Raw genomic sequence first — 21,387 nt, forward strand, 5'->3', positions numbered from 1 at the left:
CCGCACAATAAAAAAACTACTTTCATCTGCCTAGCGGTCTTTTTATCCTGCATTCAACGTGCCAAAAGCGGTTACAAAAATACTTGAAAAGTCAAACTCCCTCTACGGTGCTACCCCTTGGGTGCACAACTTTGCACGTTGAACTGGCTAAAATTAAGTTTTTTTTCGGCCACAAAGAATCATACTTACCGACTTAAAAAAAGCATGCAAAATGCTCACTGTGGAAGCAAACATCAAACGGAACCCACCAAGCACTGAAATTATCGTGAGCTTCCTTTTTTCACCTGAACGACTCTCGGAATTTTCAGCTTTCTTCACCAAAGAGAATGTTTTGTAAAGTCAAGGGTGGAACTCTTTATACTCTTCAGTGGGTCTTCCCCTTGTTGCCGATACTACTTTTAAAGGAAAAACTTATACCTGATTACAGCACCAGGCACCGAAGATGGAAGTTTTCCATTTGAACATTTTCCAACCACACCATAATTTTTCATGGCCCGATGATTCTTGAGTTCCATCGAGTTCCATTTGTTAAAATAAAACAAATAAAATAATGGTTCTCCTACACCTGAAAGCATAAGCCGATAAAACCTAATATAAACTATCGGCTCCAGCTGAGCGGAAAAATTGTCTTCTGAATGCAGCCTTCGGCCGGTAACACTCAAGTTCGCTTCGGAAGCAGATAAAGACGTGAAAATTCGATAATTTAATTCCATAATTGAATCAGACGAAAAATTAAACAGAACCTGCAAAATCCTGCTATGGACCAGAATATTTGTGCCTCAGGCTTCATTTAATTTAGAGTGAGGTAGAGCGATTCGTCGCGTCGGCTTGGTTGGCTTGGCGAGACCTACCTACAACTGAAATGAAACCCAGAACGGTCGGATCACTCAAGAATGTAAACGAATGAAAGAATAAGCGAGTGCTGGGAGAAGCTCAGCGATTGCTGTGTAGACGGGGCGAGGTTGGACGGTTGAATGGCTTTTCTTCTAAGGAAAATTAGTTTTTGTTCTTTCATTTCTTAAGCTCATCGCCGCTTCATGTCAGTTTATGCCGCTCACTCATCATCTACTAAACGTTTTTGTTCTCTGAGCGAACGAACCACGCTGCTGGACAAGCAACGAGAATTTGGATTTAATTTCAATTTGAAATCAGCTTGCTCCTAATAAGATAAAGTTCCCAAATCTGTTGCAACTGTATTTATTCCACAAGAGCAGAAATTGCTGTGTTACTGCGCTGACTGAGAACAGATGGCTATAGGTAACCTCAATTTTCGCATTGTAAAAGCACTAAGTTTATGGAACGATTTAAGCACAACGGGTATTTATATTCATACATACATTTATTTGCTCAACGTCACATTTAAGACAAGACACAATCAACGTACTCCACAATACTCGGTTTGTGGTTGACGCTCTCCATATCAATGCTCGCCAGGTCATGCTCCACCTGGTCCGCCCATCGTGCTCTCTGCGCTCCACGCCTTCTTGTACCAACTGGATGGCTAGCAAACACCAACTTTGCAGGGTTGTTGTCCGGCATTCTTGCAACATGGCCTGCCCACCGTATCCTTCCGGCTTTGGCCACTTTCTGGATGCTGGATTCACCGTAAAGTGCAGCGAGCTCGTGGTTCATCCTTCTCCGCCACACACCGTTCTCCTGCACACCACTGAAGATCTTCCTTAGCACCCGTCGCTCGAAAACTCCGAGTGCTTGCAGGTCCTCCTCGAGCATCGTCCATGTCTCGTGTCCGTAGAGAACCTTACTTACCTTACCTTACCAATCAGGCTAAGGCCGGGGTGGCCTCTGCTGTACATAGTAGCCGCCTCCATTCCACTCGGTCCATGGCAGTTTGTCTCCAGTTCCGCACTCTGCGTAGGGTCCGCAGATCGTCCTCCACTTGGTCGACCCACCTAGCTCGCTGCGCTCCACGTCCTCTTGTACCGGTAGGATGACTCTCGAGAACCATTTTAGTCGGGTTACTATCCGACATCCTGATGATGTGACCCGCCCACCGTAGCCTCCCGATTTTCGCGGTATGGACAATGGTTGGTTCTCTCAGCAGCTGATGCAGCTCGTGGTTCATTCGCCTTCTCCAAGTCCCGTCTTCCATCTGCACTCCGCCGTAGATGGTACGCAACACCTTCCGTTCGAAAACTCCAAGGGCGCGTTGGTCCTCTGCACGTAGGGTCCATGTTTCGTGCCCATAGAGGACGACCGGTCTAATCAGCGTTTTGTAGATAGTTAACTTCGTGTTACGGCGAACTTTATTCGATGGTAGAGTTTTGCGGAGTCCAAAGTAGGCACGATTTCCTGCCACAATGCGCCTCTGGATTTCTCTGCTGGTATCGTTGTCGGCGGTCACCAGTGAGCCCAAGTACACGAATTCTTCAACCGCCTCGATTTCATCACCGTCGATATGAATTCGGGGTGGCGGGCGCGGTGATTCCTCCCTGGAGCCCTTTGCCATCATGTACTTTGTCTTCGTCATATTAATGACTAATCCGATACGCCTAGCTTCACTCTTTAGCCGGATGTACGTTTCCGCCATCGTCTCAAATTTACGAGCAATAATATCAATATCATCGGCGAAACCAAGCAGCTGAACGGACTTCGTGAAAATCGTCCCACTCGTGTTTATTCCCGCTCTCCTTATTACACCTTCTAACGCAATGTTGAACAGCAAGCACGAAAGACCATCACCTTGCCGTAACCCTCTGCGAGATTCGAAGGGACTCGAGAGTGTCCCTGATACTCGAACTACGCACATCACTCGATCCATCGTCGCCTTGATCAATCGTATGAGTTTATCCGGGAATCCGTATTCGTGCATAATCTGCCATAGCTGTTCTCGATGGTTGTATCATACGCCGATTTGAAATCGATGAACAAGTGATGTGTGGACACGTTGTATTCGCGGCATTTCTGCAACACCTGGCGGATGGCGAACATCTGATCCGTTGTAGCGCGTTCACCCATGAATCCAGCCTGGTATTGCCCCACGAATTCTCTTGCAATCGGTGATAGACGGCGGCATAAAATTTGGGAGAGTACCTTGTAGGCAGCGCTCAGTAGTGTGATCGCGCGATAGTTCCCGCAATCCAACTTGTCGCCCTTTTTGTAGATGGGACACTCGATGCCTTCCATCCATTCCTGCGGTAATATTTCCTCCTCCCAAATCTTGGTAATGACCCAGTGTAGTGCTCTCGCCAGTGCTCCTCCACCGTATTTTAGAAGCTCGCTTGGTAGTTGATCTGCCCCAGCGGCTTTGTTGTTTTTCAACCGGCCAACCTCCTCCTCAATCTCTTGGAGGTCAGGGGCCGGAAGTCTTTCGTCCTGTGCACATACTCCTAAATCTGTTACCACGCCATCTTCGGTACTTGCAACGTCGCCATTGAGGTGCTCATCGTAATGCTGCCGCCACCTGTCGACCACCTCACGCTCGCTCGTGAGAATATTCCCGTCATTATCTCGGCACATGTCGGCTTGTGGCACGAAGCCTCTGCACGAGCGGTTCAGCTTCTCGTAGAACTTTCGTGTGTCCTTAGCGTGGTACAGCTCTTCCATCGCTTCGCGATCTCGTTCTTCCTGCTGGCGCTTCTTCATCCGGAAGACTGAGTTCTGCCTGTTCCGCGCCTGTTTGTAACGTGCCTCATTCGCTCTCGTACGGTATTGCAGCATTCTCGCCCATGCTGCATTCTTCTCGTTTTTCAACTGTTCACATTCGCCGTCGTACCAGTCGTTTCTATGATTCGGAGTCGCGAGGCCTAGTGCTGTAGCCGAGGTACTACCTATGGCGGATCGGATGTCTCTCCAGCCGTCTTCAAGTGTAGCTGCGCCAAGCTGCTCTTCCGTTTGTAGGGCCACTGCTAACTGCTGCGCGTAGTCTTGAGCCACTTCTACGTTCCGCAGCTGCTTGATGTTGAGTCGCGGCGTTCGACTTCGACGCGTGGTGATAACTGTCGAAAGTTTTGATCGCATGCATACAGCTACTAAGTAGTGATCCGAATCTATATTCGCACTGCGGTATGTGCGGACATTGGTTATATCCGAGAAGAATTTACCGTCGATTAGAACGTGGTCGATTTGGTTTTCTGTTTGATGGTCGGGAGATCTCCAGGTGGCTTTGTGGATATCTTTGCGGGGGAAGAAGGTGCTTCGGACTACCATACCACGGGAGGCTGCAAAGTTTACGCATCGCTGGCCGTTATCATTCGATACGGCGTGCATGCTGTTTCGCCCGATTACCGGTCTGTACATTTCCTCCCTTCCTACCTGCGCGTTCATGTTGCCGACAACGATTTTCACGTCACGCGGCGAACATCCATCGTATGTATGCTCTATCTGCGCGTAGAACGCTTTTTTCTCGTCATCAGGTCTCCCTTCGTGTGGACAGTGGACGTTGATGATGCTGTAGTTGAAGAAACGGCTCTTAACTCTTAACATGCACATCCTTGCGTTGATCGGCTGCCACCCGATCACACGTTGTCGCATCTTGCCCAACACTATAAATCCAGTTCCCAGTTCATTGGTGGTGCCACAGCTTTGGTAGAAGGTAGCCGCTCGATGCCCGCTTTTCCACACTTTCTGTCCAGTCCAACAAAGTTCCTGCAACGCCACGATGTCGAAGTTGCGGGGATGTAGTTCGTCGTAGATTATCCTGTCACATCCTGCGAAACCTAGTGACTTGCAATTCCATGTTCCAAGTTTCCAATCGTAGTCCTTATTTCGTCGCGTGGGTCTTTGCCGATTGTATCGAGTCGTATTTTCTCCTATGTCATTCGCAATGGGGATTTTTACGGGTGGCTTATTGGGCCTACGCCAACACTCCTGTCTCGCCGGAGGGCCATCGTGCCAGTTCTGTTTAACGTCCCAACCAACACTGGGACGACCACGCTGATGGGACTACCACCTTGGATCTAGCTGGGCGTGGTGCAGCGTTTCTTATTCAGCCGCTGGATGCCAGAACAGACGCTGTTTAAGCCGCACCTTCTTGGTGAACAGACGCTCGGGTCGTACCTCCTGAATCTAGCTGAAGTCAGAAGGACAACAGTGCCCAGGCTGCACTACCAGATGAGGTAGGAACTTGTGAGAATCAGAGCTATGTTAGACGCTCTCCTTATCGACTCACCGTTTTGCAGTCCGTAGAGAACCACCGGTCTTATTAACGTCTTGTACATGGTACATTTGTTGCGGGGGTGAATCTTTTTTGACCGCAGTTTCTTCTGGAGCCCATAGTAGGCACGACTTCCACTGATGATGTGCCTTCGTATTTCACGGCTCACGTTATTGTCAGCCGTTAGCAATGAACCGAGGTAGACGAATTCTTCTACCACCTCGAAGGTATCCCCGTCTATCGTAACATCGCTGCCAAGGCTTGTTCTGTCTCGCTCATCCCTTCCTTCTACTAACCGGTATAAACAGGTGGCCAATTTTTCCGGGCTCATATTTTTGAGTTCTGCTGCGGTATTCCTTACCAGCCGATTTGTTGTTTTTGAGCTGGTGGATGGCATCCTTATCTTCTATTCCCACATTCTGTCGGGTTCCATCCTGCAGCATTACCGTCCGCGCTGCGTCTTTCTCCTCCATAACCGCTCTGCACTCCTCAAGGAACCTATCGTTTCGTCGACTCCGTTCTACGTACCCGATAGTGCTCTCGGCTGCGTTGTTGATGGCTGCTTTGGCTGTACTCCAGCAGCTGTATTTGGCAGTCCTCTAGAGGGGCCACATCGAGTTCGCCCTCGTCCGACAACGCTGCCTCGAGATTCTGCGCGTAAGCGGTGGCGACATCCGTTTGCTTCAGTCGCTCTAGATCGTACCGAGGCGGCTGCCGCTACTTTACATTGTTAATAACGGAGAGTTTTGGGCGCAGTTTAACCATCACCAGGTAGTGATCAGAGTCGATATCAGCACCACGATAGGTCCTGACGTCGATAAGGAAAGATGAAGTGCCGTCCATCAATCGTGGTCGATTTGCGATTCCGTTTGTAATGATTTCAGGTGTAATGATACGGGAGGCTGTGCTGGGAGAAGGTGCTACGAATGGCCATGTTCTTGAAGGCGGCGATATCGATGAGGCGTTGGTAATTTAGTCAGCTGGTGAGCGCTGAACTTTCCAATCGTCGGTTTGAATTCCTCCTCCTGGCCTCCTTGGCGTTTAGGGTTCCTATGATGATCTTGACGTCGTGGTGTGGGCAGCGGTCGTACTCGCGTTTGAGCTGCTGATCCCGGATTTTTCACTCGCACCCCCATCACTCTTACCTGAAAATTGTCTGCCATTCGAAAATTCTCAAGCTAATCTGATTCCGCATTCCACACTCGCGCTTGCATGGCTCTACCGAGAAAACCGACTGACCAACGAATATTGTAGCGCGATTCTGATCCCGGATTTTTCACTCGCACTTCCATCGCCCTACCATGGGAACCGACTGACCAACGAATATTGTAGCGCGATTTTGATCCCGGATTTTTCACTCGCACTTCCATCGCCCTACCGTGGGAACCGACTGACCAACGAATATTGTAGCGCGATTCTGATCCCGGATTTTTCACTCGCACTTCCATCGCCCTACCATGGGAACCGACTGACCAACGAATATTGTAGCGCGATTCTGATCCCGGATTTTTCACTCGCACTTCCATCGCCCTACCATGGGAACCGACTGACCAACGAATATTGTAGCGCGATTCTGATCCCGGATTTTTCACTCGCACTTCCATCGCCCTACCGTGGGAACCGACTGACCAACGAATATTGTAGCGCGATTCTGATCCCGGATTTTTCACTCGCACTTCCATCGCCCTACCGTGGGAACCGACTGACCAACGAATATTGTAGCGCGATTCTGATCCCGGATTTTTCACTCGCACTTCCATCGCCCTACCATGGGAACCGACTGACCAACGAATATTGTAGCGCGATTCTGATCCCGGATTTTTCACTCGCACTTCCATCGCCCTACCATGGGAACCGACTGACCAACGAATATTGTAGCGCGATTCTGATCCCGGATTTTTCACTCGCACTTCCATCGCCCTACCATGGGAACCGACTGACCAACGAATATTGTAGCGCGATTCTGATCCCGGATTTTTCACTCGCACTTCCATCGCCCTACCATGGGAACCGACTGACCAACGAATATTGTAGCGCGATTCTGATCCCGGATTTTTCACTCGCACTTCCATCGCCCTACCGAGAAAACCGACTGACCAACGAATATTGTAGTGCGATTCTGAACCCGGATTTTTCACTCGCACTTCCATCGCCCTATCGAGAAAACCGACTCTGTTTGTTAAATGACAAATGCAATTGAAGTCGGAATAATTTTTTATTTGGTATGTATACTCTCCTATGTGGTAATGATAGTTTAGCAAGAAAGTATCACGTTATATGAATTGCTTACTAAACTACAAATGATTAAAAATTGACCCAATGTCACCCCTTAGAGGGGGTGAGAATGGATCAAAGTATTCGAAATCACCTATCTAAGAATATAAGTTAATTTTATTGATCATATTTAGTAAACCTACTTAAAACACAATGTTATCATGACGAATAAAAACTTAGGTAATTTTAAAAGATGACTAATCCACCTAAAAGGGCTTATACTACCGAAAAAATGGTTGAAATTTGATAAAATAACGTTTGTATACTGAATCACCATTTTTAGCCATCATAATCATCCTCATTAAGAGTTTAAACCTCCATTAGAGGAGGGGAGATTACAATGAGGGAGGGCGCATTGAAAGATTGATTGTAAAAAAACATGATAGTTTAAGTATACTGCATGTTATATCGAATAGTAACTGTATCACAATGACAGGTGGGGTTGCTCTAAATGGAGTGAGTGAAATAAAGAACATGGAAGAGTAAACACGCGTCTTTCGTAATTCCATTACATTTGTCGACGAGTTTGGAATTTTTCGCGAAGAACCCACGATTTAAGGGAAAGTACCGTTGTCGCGATAATCCGTGCGAATGGTAGTACCATCGGTAAGCGAGTGACGGGAAAATAAAGGCCCCAGCAAAGCTGGGAATCGGAACATTCATTGGAATTAATCGGACGGTGTATCCTAACCTAGGAAAATGAGCAACAACAACATTGCCCCCTTCGTCATTGGAGACTCTTCGTCGGTGGGGCGGCGGTGGACTGCTTGGAAGCGGTCTTTTGAGTTGTTTCTGCTGTGTAATCCGACAAATGACGCTGGGAAAAAGAAAGCCTTGCTCTTGCACAATGCAGGTCTCGAAGTGCAAGAAGTTTATTTTGACGACCCGGATCGGAATGCAGCAGTGCCCGCGACGTCGGACGTCTACGAAGAGACGATAAAGCTACTCGATAAACACTTCAAACCGATTGTGTCTATTCCCCACGAACGAGCCTTGTTCAGGAAAATGACGCAAAGGGAAGGAGAAAGTATCGTAAAATTTTGCAGACGACTTCGAAATCACGCAGGGCTGTGTGATTATGGCGACGCTCTGGATCTAAGGATCACTGAACAGATCTACGATGGAACCTCTTCCAACGCGTTGCGGGAGGCCATCCTTAAGAAGAGATTGGTGATGCTGAACGAGATTTTGGAGGAGGGCCGAGTTCTTGAAACCATCGATCAAAGTCATCCAGAATTGATTTCATCGGATCAAGCAAGCGTAAACAAAATCAAAAGTGGACAAAACCAGTGTTTCCGATGCGGCTCGTTTGGACATTACGCCAACGACAAAAAGTGTCTGGCTCGGAAGAAAACATGTGACAAGTGCGGTATCATTGGACACTTCAAAAAGTGTTGCAAATCAAAAAGTGTTTCCGACAAGAAGAAGAAAAAAGTGCGACAGGTTGAGGATACGGATGACAGTGACGACGATCCCGAGCGGGAAGTGGAAAGTGATGACAGTTGTGAGAGCGATATTCACCACATCTTTTCCGCCAAACTGGTGGACGATCGAGTATCCCGCACTCGATCCCGCAGCTGCGAACAGCTGTTGTCGGTCGAGGACAAGTACAATACGAAAATATCGTGCATAGTTGGCGGAGTGCGGATGCAATGGGTTATTGACTCCGGCGCATCTGTCAATGTAATCGACGAAAACACCTGGAAGATGCTTAAGAAGCAGCACTGCAAGATCAGCTACGAAAGTGACGAACCTCGGAAAAAACCGGATTCCGCTACAACAAACGGTAGAGGCCGAGCTGAAAAAGCTACTTGATTTGGATATCATTGAACCAGCGCCACCCAAGATCACATGGGCTTCGCCTCTTGTTGTAACACCAAAGGATGGAGGGAAACGAGTTAGACTGTGCGTGGATATGCGGAAAGCGAATACTGCCATCATCCCCCAAAGACACCCCTGCCCACTTTTGAGGAGATCATGCCCCATCTAGACGGTTGTAAGGTATTTTCAAAGGTGGACTTAAATCAAGCTTTCCATCAACTGGAACTACATCCTGATTCTCGGGATATCACTACCTTCGTGACCCCCAACGCCTATTATCGATTTAAATGCCTGATGTTCGGCATGAACTGTTCTGCCGAGATATTCCAGCGAGAGTTAGAACGTATCCTGAAGGGTTTGGAAGGAATCAGGCATTTCATCGATGATGTTCTGGTGTTTGGGCGAAACAAAGCGGAACACGACAAACGATTGGCTGCGTTGCTGAAACGGCTTCACGAACACGGACTCACCATCAAAAAAACTAAAAGCCAATTTGGATGTTCTTCGGTAACGTTCATGGGTCATGAGTTGCGGGAGAATGGCATTCTACCTGCACAGGAGAAGGTAGCAACTATCCAATCCTTTCGACGACCGGAATCATCGGAGGAAGTAAGAAGCTTCCTGGGTAGGGCAGTTCAGACTTCAAATATGTTAAAAATTCATAGCTCCCATATGTTCATTGCAATCCTTGGTGCAAAACTAGAGTCCTGTAAAATTTTCAGCCATTTCGGTGGTGATTTAATGGTGGCCCAAGAGCAAAATAGGTTTATATGGGAATTACTATGGAGAATTTTCGAAAAAGGTTCTCCACGCTGTAGAGCATTCATACATGGATAAAGTCATAGGGTCAAAGTCAAATTCAATTCTTCAGATCTCAATGATGAATGTTGCCAAAGACCGCAACTCATTTCGACTCACAAAAAAGAAGTTATTAATAAATATTCATCCATGCATGCTTGAACAGAAGACCACAGCTCGACCGACACGCTTGACGCGCAATCATAGTGTGCGTGTTAGCTTCTTGCACACCTTGCAAGACATCGTGTATGAAGATGCGCATTCGAGTGAGAATTTGTTAAATATCTTTTTTGCCGATTGTCGAATTAAGTTCCGGTCTTCGGCAACATTCATCATTGAGATCTGAAGAATTCAATTTGGCTTTGACCCTATGACTTTATCCATGTATGAATGCTCTACATCGAGGAGAACTTTTTTTGAAAATTCTCCATAGTAATTCCCATACAAACCTATTTTGCTCTTGGGCCACCATTAAATCACCACCGAAATGGCTGAAAATTTGACAGGGCTCTAGTTTTGCACTGAGGATTGTAATGAACATATGGGAGCTTCGAATTTTCAACATGTTTGAAATTTGAACTGCCCTACTTCCTGGGTCTTGCCAATTACGTAGGTAAGTTCATACCAAACCTGGCTTCTTTAAGTACCCCGTTGCGAGACCTGGTCAAGAAGGGCGTACGGTTTCGCTGGATTGCGGACGCTCAAGAATCGTTTGATGCTGTGAAGAATGCTCTATCCAACCCTCACAATTTGGGATACTATAACCCGGAGAGTGAGACGGTGTTGATTGTAGATGCTAGTGCGACAGGGCTGGGAGCAGTTCTCCTACAGAGGGACCGAGGACAATTCCGAATTATAAGCTACGCTAGCAAAAGCCTGTCCGCAACAGAGCGCAAATACTCGGCACTAGACAAGGAAGCTATGGCTATATTTTGGGGCGTTCATCGTTTCGACATGTATCTGCGTGGGAAGTTCTTCACAGTCCTGACTGACCACAAGCCATTGTTGAGAATTTTCAGCACCGATTCAGCTCCAAATGCTCGTCAACAACGATGGGTACTGCAACTACAAGGATACCGGTTCAATCTACAACATGTGCCAGGGAAGAAGAACATTGCCGACCCGCTGTCACGGCTGGCTCAAACAGGAAAAGGAAGCAGCTTCGATAAGGATTGTGAGCAGGACTTGTGTGCAATAATCGAGAGTACTCTGCCGTCGGCAGTTACTATGTCAGAACTAATTCAGTGCTCAGAGACGGATGAGGAGTTTAAAAGAATTCACAGCGCCATCAGAAGCAACGAGTGGAACAAAGATCTCAAACGCTATCAGCCATTCCAAGGGGAACTGTGCGCGGTGGGCCATGTAGTTCTGCGGAATAACAAAATTGTTGTTCCAATCGGATTACGGAAAAGGATTTTGGATTTGGCGCATACGGGACATCCAGGAAGCAGTAAAATGAAGAGGAGGCTGCGCGCTGCGCTTTGGTGGCCTGGAATCGACGCGGAAGTAGAGCAGCGATGCAGAAAGTGTCGAGAATGTCAAGCAGTTGGACGAGAAACTAATCCAGAACCGTTGAAGATTCGAGAAATGCCAACTAAAGCATGGAGTCATCTGTGTGCCGACTTCCTCGGACCGTTACCAAACGGTAAGTTTGTTTTCGTATTGGTCGATTATTTTAGCAGATACTGTGTGGTCGAGGTTATGACTAAAACAACATCAGCGGCCGTAATCCAACGTCTAGAACAAATATTCACTCGCCTGGGACTGCCAGACGTTCTGAAAACGGATAATGCGGCAAATTTCTGCAGCCAGGAGTTTAGAGATTACTGCGTGGATAATGGCATCAAACTAATCCATACAACACCGTATTGACCAGCTGCAAATGGAGAGGTTGAGCGGCAAAACCGCTCTATATTGAAGGTGTTAAAGATCTCTCAAATGCGAGGAGGAGATATGATTAAGGATTTGCAAGAATATCTCTACATGTATACTGTGACTCCACACACTATGACTGGAGTCTCCCCCGCAGAGCTTATGTTTGGTAGAAGGTTTAGGGATAGATTTCCACACGTCGAAGGAGAGGAATTAGTCGAAGAAGAAGTCAGAGAAAGAGATTGGATGCACAAATACAATGGAAAGGTATACCGTGATGCGAGAGTTAACGCCAGAGAAACAGCTATTCAGATCGGCGATGAAGTCTTGTTGAAAAACTGGCACCGCGAAAACAAGTTGGCACCGAACTTCAACCCAAATCCAGCGGTAGTTTTGGGGAGAAATGGAAATAGTTTCGTCGTGCAAACGGAGACGGGAACTATACTTCGAAGAAACTGTTCGCACCTGAAACCGGTAGAACCCACTGCAACGACGAACCGCCAGCCAGCGGCTGATGTTAGCGAGGTTCCCGAAAGCAACGACTCAACACTTGACAACGGTCAGGAGCAGCAATCTGCTTCAACCCTTCCATTCCCAGAGAGAGTGGAAGAACAATCTACAAGGCGCCCAATGCGAGAAATAAGACTCCCGAAGAAATTCCTTGATTATCAGGTTGAACTAAACTAATGTAACTGTATATGATCAGGTTGAACTAAACTAATGTAACTGTATCTTAGAGTTATGCATATGTTCTCGGATAACTTTTGATTTCTATTTTCGATTTCATTTGGAGAAAAGAAGGAGATGTTATATCGAATAGTAACTGTATCACAATGACAGGTGGGGTTGCTTTGCCAATTTGCCAATTTTAGACCCCCTCCCTCCCCCACGTAACAACTTTTGTATGGAAAATTTTGAAATTTTGTATGAAGCGTAACGCAACGCTGAACCCCCTCCCTCCCCCCTTAGCGTTACGTAATATTTGAACGAACCCTTAGCTGATGATTAGAGGAGCTGTCCAAACGCATGGGTGTTTGGTTATAAATTGTTATAGGCACTACACATATTAACACACTCGTTTGACACTTCTCAACATATTTTTGAAAGAAAGCGTGCTTTTATGAAGATACGGTGAACATAGTACCACTCTAACGTCAAATGGGGACTGGATAACAAGTTGAATTTTTAGTTAAGGTTATGTGCACTCGATAACTTGCTTGACCCAATCTCACCCCCATTCTTAATATTTAGACATAGGGTCGAAAATATTGAATTTAAAAAAAAGAGGTTCATTGACAGTCCGCTTTTTTCGTTGCATCAACCAGGTAATACCTACAGCTAACTACTTATTAGAAAATTTATGGTTAGGTTCTTGTGTGAAACATTACAAAGGAGATTTTTTTTTCAGAGTGATTTACTTAGTTTCATTAGTTTCATCATATAAGTTTAGCCACAAATTTAACAAAAAACTATTATTGCAAAACATCTTATTTTGCATCATGGCGTGTAAAAACATCTCCTCTTTGAAATAATATAAAGTTTTCAATATAAATTAGCGATAGTTGATGAGCTATTTCAAATTTTATGTTTCTCCGTTTTGACCCAATCTTACCCCCCAGACCCATTGTCACCCCCATCGACGGTACTACTTAAATGCCATGAGAAAAACATTATAAGATATGCTTAAGTCATGCCATAAGCATAACTTATGAAACTAATTTTCATAAAATATTCTTATGGCATCCATTCTTTTGAGTTATGGCAAAAAATTATAAGGTATTTTGATGAATTTTGTTAGTTTTTTTTTGCTGAGAGTGCGTTTCGATGTTACATCTCATATTTCAGATCACCTAAAAAGTTCATGTATTCAGTAAAGTTGTTCAGAAGTCTTCCACTGTTTATTCTTCTTCTTCTTGGCGTAACGTCCCTACTGAACAAAGCCTACTTTTTTCCTATTATTAAGGAGTTTTGAGCAGCAAGTCAAATTGATGCATTCTCAAAAACTGAGAATGCAGTTTTCTCATGCATATCACACATGAAAGTATCCCAAAAACGATCAGCCAACTCCATTGCATTGACCCACATGAACACACTGAGCGCTCAACGCAGACTGAGTTTGCACCGATCATATGGTTGGTGACGAAGTATGTGTCAGTCGAGCTTCAATATATCAACATTCTAAAAACAATACGCGCACACTTGTTGTTGGTAGGCCGCGAGAGTGCGGGAGATTGGCATCTAAGAGCAGAAAGAGAGATAAAGTTGTGAAAGACGGACCCGGTTTAGGGTGGTGCTTGGAATCCAGTTTGACTTTCTATTCTACAGAGTTGTAACTTGTTCTGTAGCTTAGTTGGTTAAAGCGCCGGACTAGCGATAACGGAGTCGTGGGTTCGAATCCCACCAAAACAAGTGGTATTTTTTTCACAAATTTATCTCTCAATTTGCCAATTAAACGTACTTTGCCTAAAAATACTTCAAGTTTTTACGTCTTTTCGGTCTACCTCCTTTAACGTCTTAATTTATGCTACCTTACATATATGCAGCAACTATATTAAGTTATTTGTACAAAAATTCCCAATAGATCCCACTTGCCCCGTGATACGGTGTAAATGAAGATCTGCTCCACTTTTCATCATATGCATAATATACAGAATTTAAAATTTTTGAAAAAGTTTCAATGCCCGTTAATAAGAAAAAATATACAAACAATGTCTTTTGAAACCATTGGAATTATAAAATTATTTATATTTAGAATTTTTTGGCTTGACAAAACCAAACCAGCATTTTTTTAGGTCCCTCTTGCCCCGGGGTACCTTACATTTATTATTTCAGGGTTTGCTTCTGGAGATGTCCGTATTTCTATTGTAGTACTTCTAGGGATTTCACAGTCCTCCAAATGATTTCTACTTGAATTCTCACTAATAATACTCCAGGCAAACATAAGGTATTTTTCAAGAGTCCTGATGTAAATTTTCACTGCATTTCTTTTTTTTTTGACAAATTCTTTCAAAAATTCTATCAGGAATTCTTGCAATGTTTCTTTATGAAAACATTAAAAGGAATTGTTCGGAGTTTATGCAAAAAAAAATCGTTCAGAAATTCGTCCACCTACCAATACCTTCAAGAAATTCTTGAGCAATTTTTTAGCAAAACTTTTCAGAGATTCCTCTTAACATTCTTAGAAGAATTATTCCATTGATTCCTTCAGTAATGTCCCGCAATGATTTTATCGAAAATTATTCCATGATAAAACATAAAAAAAAATCATGGTGCTCACTGCTCACTGTCCGATATGGATAATTCAAACTCACGAAAAAAAAAACATTTTTACGTTAAACATAAGATAAAAAAAATCATTCACAATCACAAGGATTTTTATTTCAAATTCCCGAGTATATTTGCCAAATCGGATCATCACTGTATTTTCTACGATGCAGCCATCTATACTTCACTTCGTGAACATCCCCGTTGGCGCTGTAGTAGTTGTTAAAACAGCTACCAGTGCTGGTTGTTAGTGGGCGACATCTCCTAAACACATACCAACGAAAACTGCAATGATGCGTTTTTATGCTGACTAAACATAGAACCCAGTGCCAGTGTATGGGTGGATTCCAATTGGATTGCAATTCAGCTCAATTTGAGAAGTAGGCTGCATTGTGCTACATATGGCCAAACATTGAATTTAATGGTTCATTGTTATTGTTCAAGATACTGTTGTACATTAGATAAATTTGATTAAAATTTTACCAACAGGTGCCACACCTTCAACAACTTAATCATGAAGGAATTTTCATTTAAGAGAGCTCTAGCTCTCCATGCAATTCAAATCGCTAAAAATTGTTTCAATGTGAATCCAAAAATATACAAAATTACCCAGCCGCTGCTGTTTACCTCCTCGGACGAAATTTAATGATATACCAACCAAGAGATTGTGAGAGAATGAAGAGAGAGCCGATCGGAGTTTAACACAATCACCCTTACATTGATGCTAAACTCCAGCTTGAATCTGGAATAAACCAGCAATGCAGCTGGTGGTTCTCAAGCCGTTGATTGGAAAGCATTAATTAGAATAATAATTTATTATAATGAAAATAGTACATTTAAGTTGCACTCGAAATGGATTACTGATCCATTATATTACATGGATCATATTTTCAACATAACCCATTCAATTTAAACCAGCACAATTTTAACTGGTTTCTTTTGTATGGGAATGGGATGGGAACACTCACTTGCAAAGAGTTACACTCACTTGCTGTTTTCTCAGCTCAGAAGCGTGTAATCCAAAAACTATGTATGGACAACTTTTGCCTTATGGTTTTATCTAAAAGTTTGCCGAATAGAGTAGTGGTCACACACGCATAACAAGGTCGTGACAAAGCTGCGAAGGCAACTCTGGCAATGTAAATTACACTCACCTCGTGAAGAGTCGCTTTCACAGCTTTATTACGACTTTGGTATGCGTGTTCGACCACTACTCTATTCGGCAAACTTTTAGATAAAACCACAAGGCAAAAGTCGTCCATACATCGTTTTTTGATTGCACGCTTCTGGGCTGAGACAATAGCAAGTGAGTGTAACTCTTTGCAACTGAGTGTTCCCATCCCTGCCCCTACTCTATTCGACAAAGTTTGAGACAAAACCACTAGGCAAAAGTCGTCCATAGATCATTTCGACACTGATTTTTCATGTGGGCCTGACATTTTCGAGCCCTCTTCATCGATCCTCTCTTTGTGTTATCACAGAATGTGTATTGAGTTTTTCAAAGATTTTTTGGTTGAAATGCGAAGAAGACGACTACTTGTTGCTATAGAAACAAAAAGAATAATGATTTTGTTTGTTTTGATTAAGTTATTAGCGAAAGAGAGAGTCGATTAAGAGAAATCGATCAAATCAGTTAGGCCCTTATGAAAAATCATTGTCGATTTCTTGATTGCACGCTTCTGAGCTGAGAATATAGCAAGTGAGTGTAATTCTTTGCAAGTGAGTGTTCCCATCCCTGATTACACGTCACACGTTACATACATGGGTAATTGCAGGCTACTATTCGCTCCTCCGCTGGACTCGGTCCAGGGCTAGTCGCCTTATATGGGGTCTTCCATCTTGCTCACGGGCTGCCACTGATGCGTCGGCCTCTCGCTGGTTGTCTACTGAATCATATCTTTCGGCATTCTAGCGACGTGACTTGCCCAACTCAGCCTGTCGTGATTTAATAACTTAGCAATATCTTTACACTTGGTATACTCGTTACTTAGGCGATGGCGCAAGATGCCTTTTTCCACCTTCAACTATTGTTTGCAGCAACTTGAGTTCAAAGGCACAAAACGCTCTCCAAGTAACGTGACCGTATATAGCACCCGGAATAATCAATGTTTACAACGCCAATATGCAACACCACTTTGCTACCTATATCATATCACTATTGAGCCCACGCAATATGTATCATCCGATTACGGTTGATCCCGCGATATAACGTGCATCTGATGCTGTGATTACAAGCACGGTGCGAGGGTGTGTCGTCATCATGCTACTACAAGAACAACTGCTATCTTTGGTTGTTCGTATCGTGGATCATTTCTCGCTAGAAGGGATTTTCTTCCATCCTTGCCATTGCTACTCAACGTGACGCTCTTCGGCAAAACTTTAACACGTGTCGCTCGTGTCATGCGTCTGCTGAAGATTGAGAACCACCGTGCATGATAGTGAGTGAGTGTGTAAGCAGTGAGAGCAAGAGAGTAGTTCAATCCGCACTGGATGTGGGTAGAGTAAAAAATCCGCAGCAGCAAGCGAAATTATTAGACTGTGTTGGGAAAACTAAGGAGAAAAGCCCCACCTTCCCATACGAGTAGCCAGACACACGGGACAGTTCGCGCATCACGCAGGGGACACTTTGTCTGTCGGGAAACCGTGAACCGATTGGTGGTGAAAATCCGCTTCGAAATGGTCTACGCGTACGAAATTCGATAGCCTAATCGTTATTTCTTCCAGTAAGAGTGCGGCGCGAGTTATCGCTTCCTTGAATCACGAAGATTTTCACGTTTGACCCCGCGGGTTCATCGGTAGCGGGAGTTGTGGTGTGTTGCTTGCAGATATCCATGAGATGATGGCTTCCTACTATTGGTGTGTAATGTGCTAGTGTTGCTGCAGTAGGCAGTTTTAAATAGTGGAAATTATTGTCGCCCAATGCGATTGGAGCACTGTGATGAAGAAGTCTTCAAAGTGGCTTTTAAGCATTAAGAAATCCGCTGTAGTGCAAGTGCAAGCGAAAAAAGTGCATATTGAAGTCGTCCAGATTTTGTCCTAATTTTGGATCATTGCATAAAAAAGTGTCAAAAACGGTAGAACAAAAATCGATAAATCCGTGCCCTGCATCTGTGTGCGTGTGTGTGTTCTACTTCCTTCCAAAATTGAGTCTCCTGGTGTTTGTGTTAACTAATGTTTGGCTGGCATTTGCCTGGAACTATGCTGAAAGTTTGCCTGTGTGCGCCGTTTTATGCTCCTCGATTCTCGCTCGCCCAAACTGGTTCCATTCATATGTTTCTGCCTCATTGATTGTACCCATTCAGCACGGCAGCACGCAGTGTGTTTACATCCTGCATCAACGGAGAAAGATGCATGCAATATCGACACGCTCACCCGTACACGCGTTGTTGATGCTGGCTGTGAGCGTGGTGAGAATACAGAGTCTGCCTGGAGAGTCTCCGTGTATGCGAGTTTTATTTACATTGCAGATTTCTATCAAAACAATATCATCAACAGCAATGTGCAAGTTAAATATAAGTTACATGCTTTTACCATGAGGATTGTTCCGTAAGTGATAATTATTAAACAACCTCGAACCTAAAATCAAACTAAATTTTACTGTTATTAGGTTTAGTGCGTAGTGTGCACACAATTTTCGTAGACAGACATAGTCAAGCACTTATCATGCAGCTGTCCAAATACGATCGCAGGCTAACATACTAGAGAGAAATCTCCATCTGGTAGCGTTGCTAGCAAATTCACTACTTCCTGCCATTAGCGGGCGTGAGTCACCATATCGTATCGTCTCGCATTCACTCGAACCTAAACGACACGACGTCAGCAAAAAGGTATTTTGTGATATGGTAAACAGATAGTTCGTTTAATAGGGAAGGATGGCTGATATTCAAATTTTGTATTATCAGACTTTACTTGGCACAAATCATGTTTTTTTATACCGCACTTTTTTAAGAAAGGGTTAGCGTCCGTACTATTGCCGCAAGCTTCGTCTTCGATGTCGATTCCAAACAATTGTATGAAATTTAACTTACAACTTCAAACTCAAATTCGATGCTGCAACAAAATTGTACATTTATGCTTGAAAATTCATTAACTTTTTAAATTTTCGTAGTTGTCGGTGATATAGAACCTGGCTCAGCGAACTTCTTCTGGATAAATATGCAAACATTTAATTATCCCTACATGTAAAGGATATAAAGATAAATTCGACGCTATAACAAGATTGTAAGTTTTCTGGAAAAAATCGTAGTTTTCGGATTTTTTTTGTAGTTCTTTGGTCAGAATAATATCAACGATGTTCAAACCCTCTTTTTATACCAATATTTTGAAATCATAAAATTTCTGGGATATTGAGGTCAGTTTGAAGTTTGATTTAAAGTTATAACAATTCATTCTTCCAAAAAAACGTATTTTTCGTAGTTTATTTGTCAGAATATAAGAATGGTTCTACAAACTTTCTTAAACATGCAAATATTCCAAAATCGTAAAATATATATGCTTGGGATATGATATTGACAACAATACGAAGTTGCAACACAATATGTACCGTCAGTGTACCAATAGCTGCTCGTGTTTTAATAGCCGCTCATCGTCATGAAAATTATGTTTATTGGCTTAATTATGTACGATTTTCTTCATCCGGATATTATTCGGCACACAAATTGTGAATATCCGTGAAAAAATGCAGAGAAATTTGTTTTCTATGCTCGTTTTGCAACACGAGCGGCTACTGGTACACTAAGAGTATAAGTACGTGTCCTTAAAGAGAACTTCGTTTTCCTTTTTTTTTAGTTTTTTTTATTAGCATTGTATCATCAATATGTCTGCAAACATCATTTGGTATTGATACCTTCCCATCCATAACTTTTTTAATGTTTTGAATGCTCATAAATTCTGTGAACAAAAAGAGCATTAAACCAAAGCTGTTAGAAATCACTCCAATTTATCGAAACCACACAAAAAAAAACAGGAGAGAAACAGACATCCAGGCTAGAACAAATTTCAATCAAAAAGTTGTGTAATGATTTGAATCTTCACTTGAGTAAGGTTGCAAATCAATACAAGATGAAAACACTAACGCTGTCAAATATTCCTTACACAAAATTCAGATTGAACATTCCTTCAGATCATTGTCCGAAAAGCAAGTTAAATCTACAAAGAATCTGAATAATCGCGCTAGAGCAGCAGTAGGATAGCTGCTAGATCTAGCAAATCGAAAGCCAACGATACCGATACGATGCTGGAAATTCCATGCGGACTCAGTTGATTCTGGAAGTTAAAACAGTGCGGAAGTGCAGTAGATGTATGAGAAATTAGATCGCTAATGGCGCTGTAGCCAGTAAAATTTATTTTATTTCATACCTCAGTTGTATTTATCCATCATTTTAGAATACAGATGTTGTTGTGGATCTTTTGTTTTGGTTGTAAAAATTGGTTTGACACTTCTAGGACCGGTGCTGACGCTGTAAGGGCGTGGCAAATAGATGTTGGTCACACGAATACTCGCGACATTGACATTCTGTGGCTAATTTTTCTACTGGAAGTGCGGACAGCAGCTTGAACTTGTTAAATTATTTTACTCATTTTAAAGTGGATTATTAATCAATTAATTATCAATATTTTGGGCAATTAGACGACATTTCATTATAAACGTTAAAAAGCAATGTCACCCGCTGAAAGTTTTTGTGTTTGGAACATTTTATTTGGTAACGTATCGACTATTTTCCCTTATGCGAAGGAATTCCATTGTACGGTATATAATTTCTTCTACAGGTTAGATAGAAATAAGGGTGCATATGATGTTTACATCGATCAGCTGTAATTTGTTTCGCTGTTTCATGACATCTTCTTCGTAGTTTATTTTGTTAAAGACGAAAATGACAGAACGAGTTACGATTTTCAAACGGTTTCAGATTCAAATTTCTTGCCAATCCTGGAAACAAAATGTCACGTCGGTTTGTCGGTGGTTAAAACACCGACGAACCGATGAGACAATGGTGTTTCAAAAATATCCAAACCCCCTGCTACAAAACCTATCCCTGAGATTTCTGCGAGAGCTCCTTCAAGGATTTCTGAAGGAAGAATTTCCTGTAGGAGCTTCTCCCAGGGTTTCTGAAGGAGTTTTTTGGTAACTTATTCAAGATATTTCCGTGAGTTTTCTTCTAGACAAGTCTGTCTGGATTTCTGCAGGAGTTTAAGCTAGGATATTTCCTAAAGGTTCTCGTGGGATTTCTTTTGAAATTCAACCA

General features: G+C 43.4%; 1 protein-coding gene across 2 annotated transcripts in view; it reads left to right on the forward strand.

Moving 5' to 3' along the window:
• Positions 1 to 21,387, forward strand: part of LOC109431943 (tyrosine-protein phosphatase 99A) — a 586,380-nt gene that overhangs the window by 494,576 nt on the left and 70,417 nt on the right. Inside the window, exon 1 of one of the 2 annotated variants that reach the window (XM_062846150.1) lies at positions 17,476 to 17,998. The exons of the other annotated variant lie outside the window; for it this stretch is intronic. The gene's annotated coding sequence lies outside the window, so the exon portion shown is untranslated. Of the gene's footprint in view, positions 1 to 17,475; positions 17,999 to 21,387 lie in introns of those variants that run through there. 2 annotated transcript variants of the gene reach the window in all.

The sequence above is a fragment of the Aedes albopictus genome, chromosome 1 (genome assembly GCF_035046485.1).
Source record: "Aedes albopictus strain Foshan chromosome 1, AalbF5, whole genome shotgun sequence".
Classification (NCBI taxonomy): Eukaryota; Metazoa; Arthropoda; class Insecta; order Diptera; family Culicidae; genus Aedes; species Aedes albopictus.